The 15,535-nt window shown below is 40.1% G+C and overlaps 1 long non-coding RNA gene across 1 annotated transcript; it reads right to left on the bottom strand.

Moving 5' to 3' along the window:
* Nucleotides 1–4,293: 4,293 nt before the first annotated feature.
* Nucleotides 4,294–15,534, bottom strand: LOC132657731 (uncharacterized). The gene is made up of 2 exons (XR_009596279.1): nucleotides 15,478–15,534; nucleotides 4,294–6,376 (listed from the first exon to the last, which is right to left on the bottom strand). It is a non-coding gene; the product is annotated as an uncharacterized LOC132657731 (long non-coding RNA).
* Nucleotide 15,535: the final 1 nt, after the last annotated feature.

Genomic DNA, 15,535 nt, shown 5'->3' with positions numbered 1-15,535 from the left:
TGCTCAAAATTCTCCAAGCCTGGCTTCAGCAGTATGTGAACCGTGAACTTCCTGATGGTCAAGCTGGTTTTAGAAAAGGCAGAGGAACCAGAGATCAAATTGCCAATATCCGCTGGATCATGGAAAAAGCAAGAGAGTTCCAGAAAAACATCTATTTCTGCTTTATTGACTATGCCAAAGCCTTTGACTGTGTGGATCACAATAAACTGTGGAAGATTCTGAGAGATGGGAATACCAGACCACCTAACCTGCCTCTTGAGAAATCTGTATGCAGGTCAGGAAGCAACAGTTAGAACTGGACATGGAACAACAGACTGGTTCCAAATAGGAAAAGGAGTACGTCAAGGCTGTATATTTTCACCCTGCTTATTTAACTTATATGCAGAGTACATCTTGAGAAATGCTGGACTGGAAGAAACACAAGCTGGAATCAAGATTGCCGGGAGAAATATCACTAACCTCAGATATGCCGATGACACCACCCTTATGGCAGAAAGTGAAGAGGAGCCAAAAAGCCTCTTGATGAAAGTGAAAGAGGAGAGTGAAAAAGTTGGCTTAAAGCTCAACATTCAGAAAACGAAGATCATGGCATCCGGTCCCATCACTTCATGGGAAATAGATTTGGAAACAGTAGAAACAGTGTCAGACTTTATTTTTTTGGGCTCCAAAATCACTGCAGATGGTGACTGCAGCCATGAAATTAAAAGACGCTTACTCCTTGGAAGAAAAGTTATGACCAACCTAGATAGCATATTCAAAAGCAGACATTACTTTGCCGACTAAGGTCCGTCTAGTCAAGGCTATGGTTTTTCCAGTGGTCATGTATGGATGTGAGATTTGGACTGTGAAGAAGGCTGAGCACCGAACAATTGGTGCTTTTGAACTGTGGTGTTGGAGAAGACACTTGAGAGTCCCTTGGACTGCAAGGAGATCCAACCAGTCCATTCTGAAGGAGATCAAACCTGGGATTTCTTTGGAAGGACTGATGCTGAAGCTGAAGCTCCAGTACTTTGGCCACCTCATGTGAAGAGTTGACTCATTGGAAAAGACTCTGATGCTGGGAGGGATTGAGGGCGGGAGGAGAAGGGGACGACAGGATGAGGTGGCTGGATGGCATCACTGACTTGATGGACGTGAGCCTGAGTGAACTCCGGGAGTTGGTGATGGACAGGGAGGCCTGGTGTGCTGCGATTCATGGGGTCGCAAAGAGTCGGACACAACTGAGCGACTGAACGAACTGAACTGAATTGATATACAGCGTAAGTTTAACATGTGCAGCACAAATATTTGACTCAGATACATCATGAAATGACTACCACAATAAGTTTGGTGAATATCCATTATTTCATATAGATACTAAATAAAAGAAAGAAAAATTTTTCTTCTGATGAGAATTTTTAGGATTTACTCTAACAACTTTCATATGTAACATACAGCAGTGTTAATTATATTTACCATGTTGTACATTACATCACAGGTGGCACTAGTGGTAAAGAACCAGCTTGCCAGTGCAAGAGACAAAAGAGATGCGGATTGATCCCTGGGTCGGGAAGATCTCCTGGAGGATGGCGTGGCGTGGCAACCCACTCCAGTATTTTTGCTTGGAAAATCCCATGGACAGAGGAGCCTGGTGGGCTACAGTCCATAGGATCAATGACTCAACACGACTGAAGCAACTAAGGAAGCAAATGTATGCACATTACATCCCTAGTACTAATTTATCTTATAATTGGAAATGTGTACTTTTTGTGTACTTCATCCAATTCCCCCACCCTTCTCTATAAGACTCTGGTAAACACAAATAGGTGACTCATTGGAAGAGACTCTGATGCTGGGAGGGATTGGGAGCAGGAGGAGAAGGGACGACAGAGAATGAGATGGCTGGATGGCATCACTGACTCAATGGAGGTGAGTCTGAGTGAACTCCGGGAGTTGGTGATGGACAGGGAGGCCTGGCGTGCTGCGATTCATGGGGTCGCAAAGAGTCGGACACAACTGAGCGACTGAACTGAATTGAACTGAAACACAAATATGATCTCTTAAGTCTTTGTTTTTGACATGTAATTGGCCTACAACACAGTGTTAGTTCCTAGTATACAACATAGTGATTCAGTACTTCTGTACATTACAAAATGATCACCACAATAAGTCTAGTTACCATCCGGCACCATACAGCCATATACATTATTATTGACTGTATTCCCTACACTCTGCATTTAATACCTTTGTTTGTTCAGTCACTCAGTTGTGTCCGACTCTTTGCAACCCCATGGACTGCAGCATGCCAGGCTTCCCTGTTCTTCACCATCTCCTGGAGCTTACTCAAACTCATGTCCATTGAGTCAGTGATGCCATCCAACCATCTCATCCTCTGATGTCCCTTTCTCCTGCCTTAGACCTTTCCCAGCACCAGGGTCTTTTCTAATGAGTCAGCTTTTTGCATCAGGTGGCCGAAGTATTGGAGCTTCAGCTTCAGCATCAGTCCTTCCAGTGAATATTCACAGTTGATTTCCTTTAAGATTGACTGGTTTGATCTTGCAATCCAAGGAACTCTCAAGAGTCTTCTCCAACACCACAGTTTAAAAGCATCAATTCTTTGGCACTCAGCCTTCTTTATGGTTCAACTCTCACATTGATATGTGACTACTGGAAAAACCATACCTTTGACTATATAGACCTTTATTGGAAATGTAACGTCTCTGCTTTTTTAATATGCTCTCTTGGCTTGTTATAACTTTTCTTCTAGAGCATCTTTTAATTTCATGGCTGCAGTCACCGTTCACAGTGATTTTGGTGTCCAAGAAAATAGAGTCTGTCATTGTTTCCATTTTTCCCCCATCTATTTGCTATGAAGTGATGGGACCAAACGCCATGATCTTCGTTTTTAGAATGTTGAGTTTTGGGGAATTCCCTATATTCTGAGTATTAATCTCTTGTCAGATACACGATTTGCAAACATTTCCCCCCATTTTGTAGGTTGTCTTTCCCTTTTCTTTTTTATTTATTTGGCTGTGTCTTGTCTTAGTTTTGACAGATGGGATCTTCGTTGTATCCTGTAGATCTTTGCTTACAGCTCATAGACTCTTGGTTGTAGCTCAAGCAGGCTTAGTTGTTCCAAGGCATGTAGGATCTTATTTTCCAGACCAGAGATCAAACCCATGTCCCCTGCATTGCAAGGCGCATTCTTAAACACCGGACCACTGGGGAAGTCCTTTTCCCTTTTTTATACTGTCTTTTGATACACAAAATTCTTAAATTTTATGAAGCCCGATTTATCTACGTTTTGTTAATTTGTATTAATTGTGGTAAGGTGGTTCAGATGGCAAAGAATCCGCCTGCAGTGCAGAAGACCAGGGTTTGATCTCTGGGTTGGGAAGATCCACTGGAGAAGGGAATGGCTACCCACTCCAGTATTCTTTGCTGGAGAATTCCATGGACAGAGGAGCCTAATGGGCTACAGTCCATCGAGTCCCAAAGAGTCAGACACAACTGAGCCACTTTCACTGCAATACAAAATATAAAGTTTACCATCTTAACCATTTTTAAATATGTAGTTTAGAAGTAGCAAGTATATATATATATATATATATATATATATACATCTTTGTGCCACTGATCTCTGGAACTAGTTTATCTACCAAATCTGAAACTCTATACTCCTTAAACAACATCTTCCCATTTTTCCCTCCCCTCAGCCTCTGGTAACCTACCTCTATTTTACTTTCTATCTCTGTGAATATGATTACTCTATGTACCTCATATACCTTTTGTGACTGGTATATTTCACTTAGCATAATGTATTCAGGGTTCATCCATTTTGTAGCATGTGACTTAGTTTATTTCTTTTTAGGCTGAATAATGTTCCACTGGGTATTTACCATATTTTGTTTATCCATTCATTGTTTGAATGACATTTGGGTTGCTTTTACTTTTTGGCTATTGTGAATAATGCCACCATGAATTTGGGTGTACAAATATCTGAGATACTGCTTTCAATGCTTTTCAGTTCCCACAGTGGAATTACTGGATCATATGGTAATTCTATTTTTAATTTTTTAAGGAACCAATATACTGTTTTCCATAGTGGCTGCATCATATTCTTACCAGCAGTACCCAAGTGTTCCAATTTCTCTGTATCTTTGCCAACTCTTGTTATTTTCCATGATTTTGTTGTTGTTGTTAGCAGCTTTCTTGATGAAAGGTTGTTGCTGAACGAAAAGACGGCAGGATTCTTGGCCTCTAGAGGAGAAGAATTCTATCCAGGGCCAGAGACGAGGCTTGATTGCTCAGAGCTTTTGTGTAATAAAGTTTTATTAAAGTATAAAGGAGATAGAGAAAGCTCTTGACATAGGCATCAGAAGGGGGCAGAAAGAGTACCCCCTTGTTAGCTTCAGCTGGATGTTATATAGTCACTAGCAGTCTGTTAATGAAAGAAAGAGATGTCTTAAAACTCAGAATGGCACCAGGCCCCTCACCCATAAGATGCATTTTGGGATAATCTTGGCACCAGAAGATTCACCCCAGGCCATAAAATGATTAACTTGAATCTTGTATAAGGGCAGATTACCATACAAATAGTTTCATTTACATAGATTAGGGGAACAATAGCTAAGTATAACATACTGGTTTGTCAAGTAGGTTCTGAGCCATTAGGAGGAACCAACTTGAAGACAGAGTTTGGGGTAAATGTATAGTACATTAGCATAGCTTAAGACAAACATTTCCATAAGAAAAATGCATTGGTTAACTCAAGGTTTGAGAATAGTTAACTTCAGTGAAACCAGGTGTTATTACGGTAACACAGTATTTTAAGAAAAACCTCCTTTTAAATTTGTATAGAGAAGAAAAAAATATCACTAGTTTGTTTCCTCCTGCCACTTAAGAGAGATAAAAATGTCTGACACTTGCAGGCTATTTCCTCCGTTTGGAGACCCCTGGCCTTTCTGCCTGTTACCCTCTCACTGATGGGTGTGAGGTGATTATCTTATTGTGGTTTTGATTTGCATTTCCCTAATGATTAGTGATGTTGAGCATTTTTTCATATGCCTGTTGGCCATGTGTGTATGTTTGTTGGAGAAATATTTATTCAGGTCCTTTGCCCATCTTTTAAAATCAGGTAATTTTTTTGTTGTTGAATTGTAAGAGTTCTTTATATATTCTGAATATTTAACCATTTATTAGATATATGATTTTTAATTATTTCTTCTATTCTATAGGTTGCCTTTTCACTCTGTTGATTGTGTCCTCATCACTGAAGTTTTAAATTTTGATGTAGTTAAATTTATCTATTTTTACTTTTGTTGTCCTTGTAATATTATTTAAAAGTTCACTTCAATCCACTGCTAACATAAACTAGCTCCTCTATAATCATGGTGTAGAAAATAAGGCTAACTGTGACTTAAAATCCAGAAGCATTAAAAGAAAAGATTTATAAATTTCACTAAATTCAATTCTTGCATGACAAAAATTCCATAAACAAAGTTTGTGGGGAAAAATATTCACAATCTATGCCATAAAATGATAATTTTTTAGATGAGAATACTACTACAATTCTTATTGGAGTATAGTTGATTTATAATATTGTTTCTGCTATATAAATAGTGTGTGTGTATATATATATATATTAGGTTCTTTTTGTATATAGGTCATTATATAGTATTGGGTAGAGTTTCCTGTACTTTATAGTCAGTCCTTATTAATTTTTTAATGTATAAAGAGGTCTTAAAAATTGAGAGACAAAATTCTAACAACCGGATATAAAAATGGTAATTAGACACTTTGTTGGTGAAACTGTGGGGAAACAGGCACTGTCATACATTGCTTGTGAGAATACAAATTGCTCTAACTCTTCTGAAGAGAGATTTGGCAATACCTAAAAAATGTTACATAGTTTTTTTTTTAGTATTTATTTACCTTTTGACCCAGCAAGACCATTTCTGAGAATCTACCATGAAGATATATCTCCAGCAATATGAAAACACATGCAGATATATACTGCAGCATTGTATGTAACTGCAAAATATTGGATACAATCTGAATGCCTGTACATAGGAAAGTAATTAAACTGGTATATCTGTACAGTGGAGTAATAGAGTTATATTTTAAAAATAGGATAATCTTTATTAATTTATCTGGAGTGTTTTCCAGAATACCAGTTCAGTTCAGTCACTCAGTCGTACCTGACTCTTTGCAACTTCATTGACTGCAGTATGCCAGGCTTCCTTGTTCTTCACCAAGTCCCAGAGCTTGCTCAAACTCATGTCCATCGAGTCGGTGATGTTATCCAACCATCTCATCCTCTGTCAACACCTTCTCTTCCTGCCTTCAATCTTTCCCAGCATCAGGGTCTTTTCCAATGAGTCAGTTCTTTGCAGTTCTTTCCAAAATATAGTTAAGTAAAAAAAAAAAAATCAAGCATAATAGTATTTATAGTATCCTACCTTTCATGTAAGAAAGGAGACATAAGACAATACATATATGTAGTTGTTCATTTGTCCAAAATCAATGCCAGCAGGGTTAAACCACAAAGTGAGGTGACTGGTAATCTATAGGGCTGTAGGGAAATGGAGAGATGGGAACTGGGTAGTGGAATGAGAAAAGAGTAACACTGAATAGGATGGGGAAGAAAAGAACCAACCCAAGTAATTATGGAAAATACTATCTTGAGTAGATACAGTAACGTTAGACATCAAAGAACCGTGGATTAATGCTGTAATCTAGTCAGTAAATGTATTTCTCACAGGGGTATAGATTAACAATTCTGTGCTTTATGTGTATACTCAAACTGAACAAACAGGTAAATATGTTTTAGATAAGAACTGGGTTTTTCATAAGGAGAGGAAGAGGCTAAAATGACCTCTTTTGGGTTGGACTGGAATCCGAGCTATCACTATATGTGTCAGTTAGTATGCATACATATTTCTCCTAACTGTTCAGTGTGAGGAACTAGAAGTGATGACACCTCAGCAGGAATGAAGAAACTTTATTACTTTATGTAACGTTATTACATCCAATTTTTAAGTATGAGTCTTCAATAAAAGGAACCAGGGATCTTTAGAGAAGAGGTCAATTACAGGACTAAGATGGGATAAAGGTGTTTGGAAAATCTTTAGGCATGCCAGATAATTTTTATTTTATTTTATTTTATTTTATTTTAGAGAAAGAAATGGGAGAATATTGCTGAAAGAACACAGGAGCCAAACTAAAGGAGTTCCTAATGGCCAAAGCTGGAATAGTTTGAGCAAAAGACATAATGTTATCAACTGAATTAATAAAGTATAATATCCATGAGCCCTACTGATAAAAATTTTAAAATGAGGGGAAAGGGACAGTTCTTCCTTCATAGCAGAACTTTAGTTTAATAACTGTGGAAGAACTGTAGGAAATAGAAAACCAGCATTAGCTAAACAGTAATTTTTGTTGCAGACAAGATGAACTGATAGGCAGTAAAATCAGTGAGTGAAAATTCGAGGAAAATGAAAGTTTTGTAACAGAATCTAAGTATACAATTTTGTATATGTTCAGTTTTCTTTGACAATTGAGTTTTTATTGTTTATTTTCTCTACAGATGTGAACAATACCACGTCTTTGAAAGTTACAAATACTTTTTAAAATATAAATTTAAACTAGCTCATAGTGCAGACATGGCAAGTAGAAATATCAATTCTGTCTTTGGGAAAGGCTCTGTTAGTGAAAGGCTCTGTTAGTGCTGGATGTTAGTTTGAAAAATTTTGTTCTGGGGATCTGAGTCTGAAAAATGAGCCTTTGGGGAAACCCAAATCTGTTTTAAATGAAGATCAGTTGAGAGCTATGATAGAAGCTAACCCCAAAACAGCAATTCGAAGTCTTGCAGCAGACTTAGGAGTTTCTGCTACAATAATTTGACACCTGGCTGCAATAGGAAAGGTAAAAAAAATGGACATGTGGGCAGGTACCACACCAGTTAACGAATGATCATAAACTCAGATGGTTAGAGATATTCTCATCTCTTAAGATTTGAAAGAACAGAGACATATTTGGGAGAGGATCATAAGCTTTGACAAAAAGTGACATCGAAAGTGATCTGGACGATGGATAGATGTTGATGAAGTTCCCAAACATGTGTTCAAACCATCACTGTAATCAAAAAAGGTTCTGGTAATGGTATGGTGGTCTACAATGACTATTTTATTACTGCTTTTTAACCCAGGTATAACTAATGGTAGCATCTTATTGCCAAAAAGTTGAAATTATATATAAAAAGTTTATCTAAAAGTACTCCGTATTGGTTAGCAGACATGAACCTCTATTTTTCCATGACATCTGACCACAGAAATCACAAACCACCATGGAGAAGTTAATTGAGCTAAGAAATTTTACCACATTCATCATATTTACCTGACTTTTTTTCAACCAATTACCACCTTTCCTGTCATTTGGAACTCTAAGAAACAAAACTTTCTCCAATTGAGAAGCAGTAATTGGAGGATTTGAATAAATATTAATAATGCTGAATTTTATAAATATAGTATATACCATTTAATATTGGGGGAAACTTATCAGTTGGGGAAAGCAGTTAATGCTAACAGTGTATATTTTTGTTGAGTATAGCATTTTTTGTCCAAAATACTTAACATTTTCATTTAGCCCATAAAAAGGCAATTTCATGTGGTTCAACTTGATACCTTCTCAGACCCTGGCAGAACATGAATATGGAAAGGAACCTAAGGTGCTGGAAAACTACAAGCTGCCCCTGAGTTTTGGGCTTTTTCACTGGAGGAATGTGGAGCCCAGAGTGGATGTGTATGTGAAAGATGCTTAGGAGTCCGTCATGCAAAGGTCCAAGTAAAGGGGGTTCCAGAGAGATGAACTGCCTCATCAGAGACTCTCAGAAAATATTTTTTCACTAAAGAAATGAAAGCATGTTTCTAATACTAAATGCCATGCACACATGGCTCAGTGATGCTTTTGGATGATAACACTCATTCTGTCACACAGAGCCAATCCTTTCATTCATATACTTTCCATTCTGATTTTATTATTTTTTAAAACGTAGGTGGCCTGTTAGATGCCATAGCTAATGGCCTGTTTATGATTTTGTAACCAGATTGCAGTTATTCTTTGTGGCATCCAGGGATTAAGTTATGATAAAGATACTGGGATGGTCCTTTTCCTGCCTCTTTCCCTGCTGACAACTTGCTATGTCTAATCCATGAAAGAGAGGAGAGTTAAGGAATCTTGAAAGGTAAGAGGTAAGAGGACATCTTGGAATGAATCTTTACCTGGAGGGGGAGAGAGACACTGAAAGGGAGGGAAGGAGAGAAATGGAGGAAGACATGGAATGGAAATTCCCTAAAGTAAAATTGACTATGATCCCAGGGATTAAGGACAATGGGACGTATTACTGCAGAAAGGGGGAAAAAGGTGTTCTTTCCTTGGGGTAGGTGCAATCCTGCACCATGACACAAGGCTTGGTGAGCAGAGCATAGCGTGCTTCCAGTCTTAATTTATTTCCTTTGCTGGATGCCCTGGTTGGGAGTCACATGCTCGTTGTACTACTACATCTATGGGTTTACCAAGGAATCTACAGTTTCTGTGGACTCTTGCTTACTCCCAGGACAGTGAAGCTTCTGATTTAGTTCAGACTGATGGGGTAAGAGGACTAAGACCAGAAGTGTGGGAAGGACTTTATTTCAAAGGCAGCACAGTCCAGTCCAGTTCAGTGGCTCAGTCATGTCTGACTCTTTGCAACCCCATGGATTGTAGCACGCCAGGCTTCCCTGTCCATCACTAGCTCCCAGAGCTTGCTCAAACTCATGTCCATCGAATCATGAGTGATGTCCAACCATCTCATCCTCTGCCATCCCCTTCTGCCTTCAGTCTTTCCCAGGATCAAGGTCAGGGTGAGGATAAATGGTAACAGGGCGAGAGGCAGTGGCTTGGCCATTGTGAAAGAAAGTGTTGTAAAGTTACTTACTCTGGATGGTAGTTGTTCTGTGACCCACTGATCCTTCCCTCAGTTCTCAGACACCCTGTCAGATTTCCAGAGCTGGATGCTGAATTTTGGTCTAAAATAATCAGTGGATGTCCTTGTCTAGCCCAGATGAGTGATTCTGGTATAGGTAGGAAAACCAAACAGAAGCAGTGAAGTGTAATGAGACAGGAAAAGGAGCAAATATAGGATGGTGAGCTATCTGAGCCATCTTTCCTATCACCTCCAAGAAGGGATGTAGACCTGAGAGACAAAAATGTTTGTTTGGGGACATGGATCCAGTTGTGCCTGAAACTGGTACTACTATTCATGTTTTTTGGTTATGTGAGCCAGTAACCCTTTTTGTTTAAGCCATTTTGATTTGGGTTCTTTGTTTGGCAAAAAAAAAAAAAAAGAAACCAAAACACTCCTGACTGATAATGCTCCCTGAGCCTTACTTTATTTAACTGTATACTCTGCAGGATTTGGGGAGGAAGAGGAACATAATGTAAGGATAGGCACAGAGTAGATGCCCAATAAGCAGTATTTAATACTATGGGAGAAAAAGAAAAAGGAGGCAAAGCAAGGCATGGGACACCTCTGGAGGCCCCTCTGTGTCTAGGGCAAGCCAGTGGGCTGAGTTCGGTGCTCAGTTGCCGGGGTCCAGCCCCGGTGGATCCAGGGTGATTCGAAGGTGGGGGGATGGAGTCGGCGTCTTTGGAAAAATACATATTTAATCACAGATATAGAGAGATTAGAAATGGATAGTGTAGTAGGAAGATTCGTAGAGAAAAGGAGGCTGAATAACTTGGATTACGTGGAATAGCATCCATGCTCCAGATGGGAATTCAGCCAGAAAAACCGGGAGCAAGAGAGAAGCGACATGGGGGAATCAGTCTTTCTGGAAACTGATCCGATTTCTTTATTTTTGGGTTTGCTTATATACCTTTTGTTACACATAAGGATGAATACAGAGTCGTGCGGGATCCAGAGTATAGTGTTGTGAACAGAATCAACACAAAATGACTACATTTTCATCATTGTGATGATCATTTCTCCATTGCTTTGGAAAAGTAGGAACTACAGCTTTAAACTTTTAACTCTTTAATTTAGGAGATATATTAGATTTTCAAGAAAAATGAGAAATTTTAAGGAAATCAAGACTGCCCAAGCAGCCAAGTGCTCTCATTCTCCTTTCCAAGAAAAGAAAGAGAAGCTTTAAAGGGCTCCTTGGTAGAAACTTTGAGTATCAAAATAAAGGAATGGAAATGAAGGCTGTTACACCTCACTTTTTCTTAACACCACTCCTCCCCCCCACCCCCCGCAGCTTGGGTATAGTAAAGGGTATAAAGAACAGTTTTGAGGGAATTCCCTGGTGGTCCAGTGGCTAGGACTGCATTTTCACTGCCAAGGCCCTGGGTTTGATCCCTAGTCAGGAAACTAAGATCCCACAAACTGAGTAAGCTCAGCCAAAGAAAAAACATTTAAATGGCCATTTTGGTTTCTCAAGTACATAATCCCTGTATTAAAATATTATAGTTTCTGCCTGCTCTAATTGCTTACTATGAGACTAGAGCACCTACAGCCACTTATAACAGCACACATAAAAGATCTTAAACAAAGTGAGAAGTAGCATTGAAAGCCAGTGGAAAGCGGACTCTCCAGCACCCATCCTCAATATGTCAGATTCTCTCTTCCTCTTCCTCTTGGTGCTTCAGCAACAATAGCTTCCTTTCACTTCCTTTTACCTCAGTTAATTTCCCCATGCTGCTCTTTCTGGTTGAATATTTGCTATTCCTCTTTACCTTGTTAACGCTACCTATCATGCACATTTCTTCCTTGATTACTCCAGGAAGTCCTCCTTGATTATTCTACGCTACCATAGATCAGATCTCCATGTGATGAGGCCCTGGGGCTTGCCAACAATCAAATGAGTGAGCTTAGAAGTGGATCATGTATGGATGTGAGAGTTGGACTGTGAAGAAAGCTGAGCATCGAAGAATTGATGCTTTTGAAGTGTGGTGTTGGAGAAGACTCTTGAGAGTCCCTTGGACTGCAAGGAGATCCAAACAGTCCATCCTAAAGATCAGTCCTGGGTGTTCATTGGAAGGACTGACACTGAAGCTGAAACTCCAATACTTTGGCCACCTGATGCGAAGAGCTGACTCCTTGGAAAAGACCCTGATGCTGGGAAAGATTGAGGGCAGGAGGAGAAGGGGACAACAGAGGATGAGATGGTTGGATGGTATCACTGACTCAATGGACATGAGTTTGGGTGAACGCCAGGAGTTGGTGATGGACAGGGAGGCCTGGCATGCTGCGGTTCATGGGGTTGCATAGAGTCGGACATGACTGAGTGACTGAACTGACTGAGAAGTGGATCTCCCCATCGTTGAGCACTCAGATGAGATTGTAAAACCACATCTGCATTCCTGACTCACAGAAACAGGTATGTTTTAAGCCACTGATTTTGGGGGTAATTTGTTATGTAACAATATATAACCAATACCTTATTGTCTCATTGTCATAAGATGGCTGCTTTACCTATATGGCCTCAAGGTGATGCTCCAGAGAGTAAGAAAAGTGTGAAAGGCAAAGGACAAAGAGGTTTTTCTGGACAAGAATTGTTTCATTTTTATCAGGAACTCAGAGCCTTTCCAAAAATCCCACTCAGTGGACTTTGGTTTATATCTTATTGGCCAGCAATAACACCACATGACCCATTCCTACTTAGAAGATGGCTAGAGAGAAGGGGGAACCTGGATAGAGTCTGCATCAGTCAACTGTCAGTGTGTGCCAAAAACCCCACAGAGATAAAGACCTCTTCCTTACCCACACCAACCAAGTGCCCTTTTGGGGAGAGTTTCCTAAAAAGGACCTAGTCAAATGAAATTTTCAGAAAACTTCTCAAGGCCAGGATTACAGGACCTGGGTTCCCAATTCATGCCCTACACCATTCTCCAAGGAAAACTGAGGTACTATCTTCCTCTGTTACTTCTATTCCTCCATTTCTTTGTATTAGAAGTTTGAGAGTCATCCTGGAAACGTCCATGGCCGCTGCTCTCCACCAACAAAATAGCTCCTTAAGTTTTACTAACAATATGGCCTTCATATTTTTAAAATTCCTCTCCACTACTGTCCATCCTCTCCCCATGCCTCAGGTCTTAAGACCTGAGGTGTTTTACTGGTCCAATCATTATCAACTTCAAATATAATCCTGTTAATTCCCCAAAATAAAACCTCTACTGCCCCACGGCACTCAGGAAGAAGCCTAAACTCCCTCCCATGGTAGCAAAGACCCTGTCTGCACAGCTGGGTATGATCCACATCACCAGTCTTAACTCTGTCTTGCACTTGGTGTACTCACAACACCAAGCTACTGACTTCTCTGCCTTTGCTTACTCTGTCTCATCTGCCTGGTGGTTTCTCACCTCTGATTGGGCAACTCCACCTGACTTCCTTCAGTTCAGTCGCTCAGTCATGTCCGACTCTTTGCGACCCCATGAACCACAGCACACCATGCCTCCCTGTCCATCACCAACTCCTGGAGTTTACCCAAACTCCTGTCCATCAAGTCGGTGATGCCATCCAGCCATCTCATCCTCTGTCGTCCCCTTCTCCTCCTGCCCACAATCCCTCCCAGCATTAGGGACTTTTCCAAGGAGTCAACTCTTCTCGTGAGGTGGCCTAAGTATTGGAGTTTTAGCTTCAGCATCAGTCCTTCCAATGAACACCCAGGACTGATCTCCTTTAGGATGGACTGTTTGGATCTCCTTGCAGTCCAAGGGACTCTCAAGAGTCTTCTCCAACACCACACTTCAAAAGCATCAATTCTTCGGCGCTCCGCTTTCTTCACAGTCCAACTCTCACATCCATACATGACCACTGGAAAAACCATAGCCTTGACTAGACGGACCTTTGTTGGCAAAGTAATCTCTCTGCTTTTTAATATGCTATCTAGGTTGGTCATAACTTTCCTTCCAAAGAGTAAGCATCTTTTAATTTCATGGCTGCAATCACCATCTGCAGTGATTTTGGAGCCCAAAAAAGTAAAGTCTGACACTGTTTCCACTGTTTCCCATCTATTTCCCATGAAGTGATGGGACTGGATGCCATAATCTTTGTTTTCTGAATGTTGAGCTTTAAGCCAACTTTTTCACTCTCCTCTTTCACTTTCATCAAGAGGCTTTTAGTTCCTCTTCACTTTCTGTCATAAGGGTGGTGTCATCTGCATATCTGAGGTTATTGAGATTTCTCCCAGCCATCTTGATTCCAGCTTGTGCTTCCTCCAGCCCAGTGTTTCTCATGATGTACTCTGCATATAAGTTAAATAAGCAGGGTGACAATATACAGCCTTGATGTACTCCTTTTCCTATTTGGAACCAGTCTGTTGTTCCATGTCCAGTTCTAACTGTTGCTTCCTGATCTGCATACAGGTTTCTCAAGAGGCAGGTCAGGTGGTCTGATATTCCCATCTCTTTCAGAATTTTCCAGTTTGTTGTGATCCACACAGTCAAAGGCTTTAGCATAGTCAATAAAGCAGAAATAGATATTTTTCTGGAACTCTCTTGCTTTTTCGATGATCCAGCAGATGTTGGCAATTTGATCTTGGGGATTCAGTACTAGAGATAACTCTACTAGAAAGCCTTTCAGAAACACCAACTCCCTTGACAGTGTGTCAGTTGACCTCCTCAGTAACTGTGTACAAATCCTTTTCTCTTTTGCGGGGGTGGAGGAGTGGGTGGGGGGTGAGGGGTTGTCCTATGTCATATTAGGTTAACCTAGTAGACAATTCACATTAATACAATACTATATGGAATATGCCTCCCTCCTCTTCCTGCCCTCCACTTCCTTTTCTAGTCTCTTAATGTATACGTAACCATAAATACATTTTCATGTTATTTTACACAATCTTAAACAAGGTGTAGAGTACTTTGCTCTTCCAATTAATACTATTTTAGAGATCATTATATCACTTCATATAGAACTATCATTCTTTTGAAAAACTGCAATGATAATTCTGATGTGTGCATACCTAAATTTGCTCAGGCAATTTGTTGGTGGACACCTGGGCTGTTTCTGATTAAGCTGTGCTGCGAAGTGCAACATCTTGGCACAAATGCATTTGAGCACAGCTGGAGAATATATTTTAAATTCTTAGGGAAAATATCTTTTCAAATTCTTAGGGATGTGATTGCAAGATCAAAGGGGAGGTGAATTTTAAATTTTGATATTGTAGTCAACCGAATCACTCCTCCCAACAACTCATTTCCCCTGTATTCGAACGTTAGGCCCTCTACACCTCTAAACTACGCGTTTGAGGACAGGCACCTCCCAGTATTCAAATTTGTCTGGCCGATTTGGCCCTCAATACATATTTGACTTAACGAATTTCATACCTCCGGGTGAAGAGCTCAAGGCTGGCATCTAGCAGACTCATCAGCTGTCTATTATAATTTATCAGTGATTAGACTTGCTAACATTTACTGAAGTCTATCAAACGTCGGTATCTGTGCGAAAAGTCTTACCTCCCACCTGCTTTTTCACTCTCACCTTCTTCCTCCGGGGAAGGGGGCGTGCTCAGCA

This window comes from Ovis aries, chromosome 14 (assembly GCF_016772045.2).
Source record: "Ovis aries strain OAR_USU_Benz2616 breed Rambouillet chromosome 14, ARS-UI_Ramb_v3.0, whole genome shotgun sequence".
In the NCBI taxonomy this organism is placed as follows: domain Eukaryota; kingdom Metazoa; phylum Chordata; class Mammalia; order Artiodactyla; family Bovidae; genus Ovis; species Ovis aries.
Note: the sequence above shows the minus strand (reverse complement) of the source record. Positions and strands in the feature narration are given on the sequence as shown.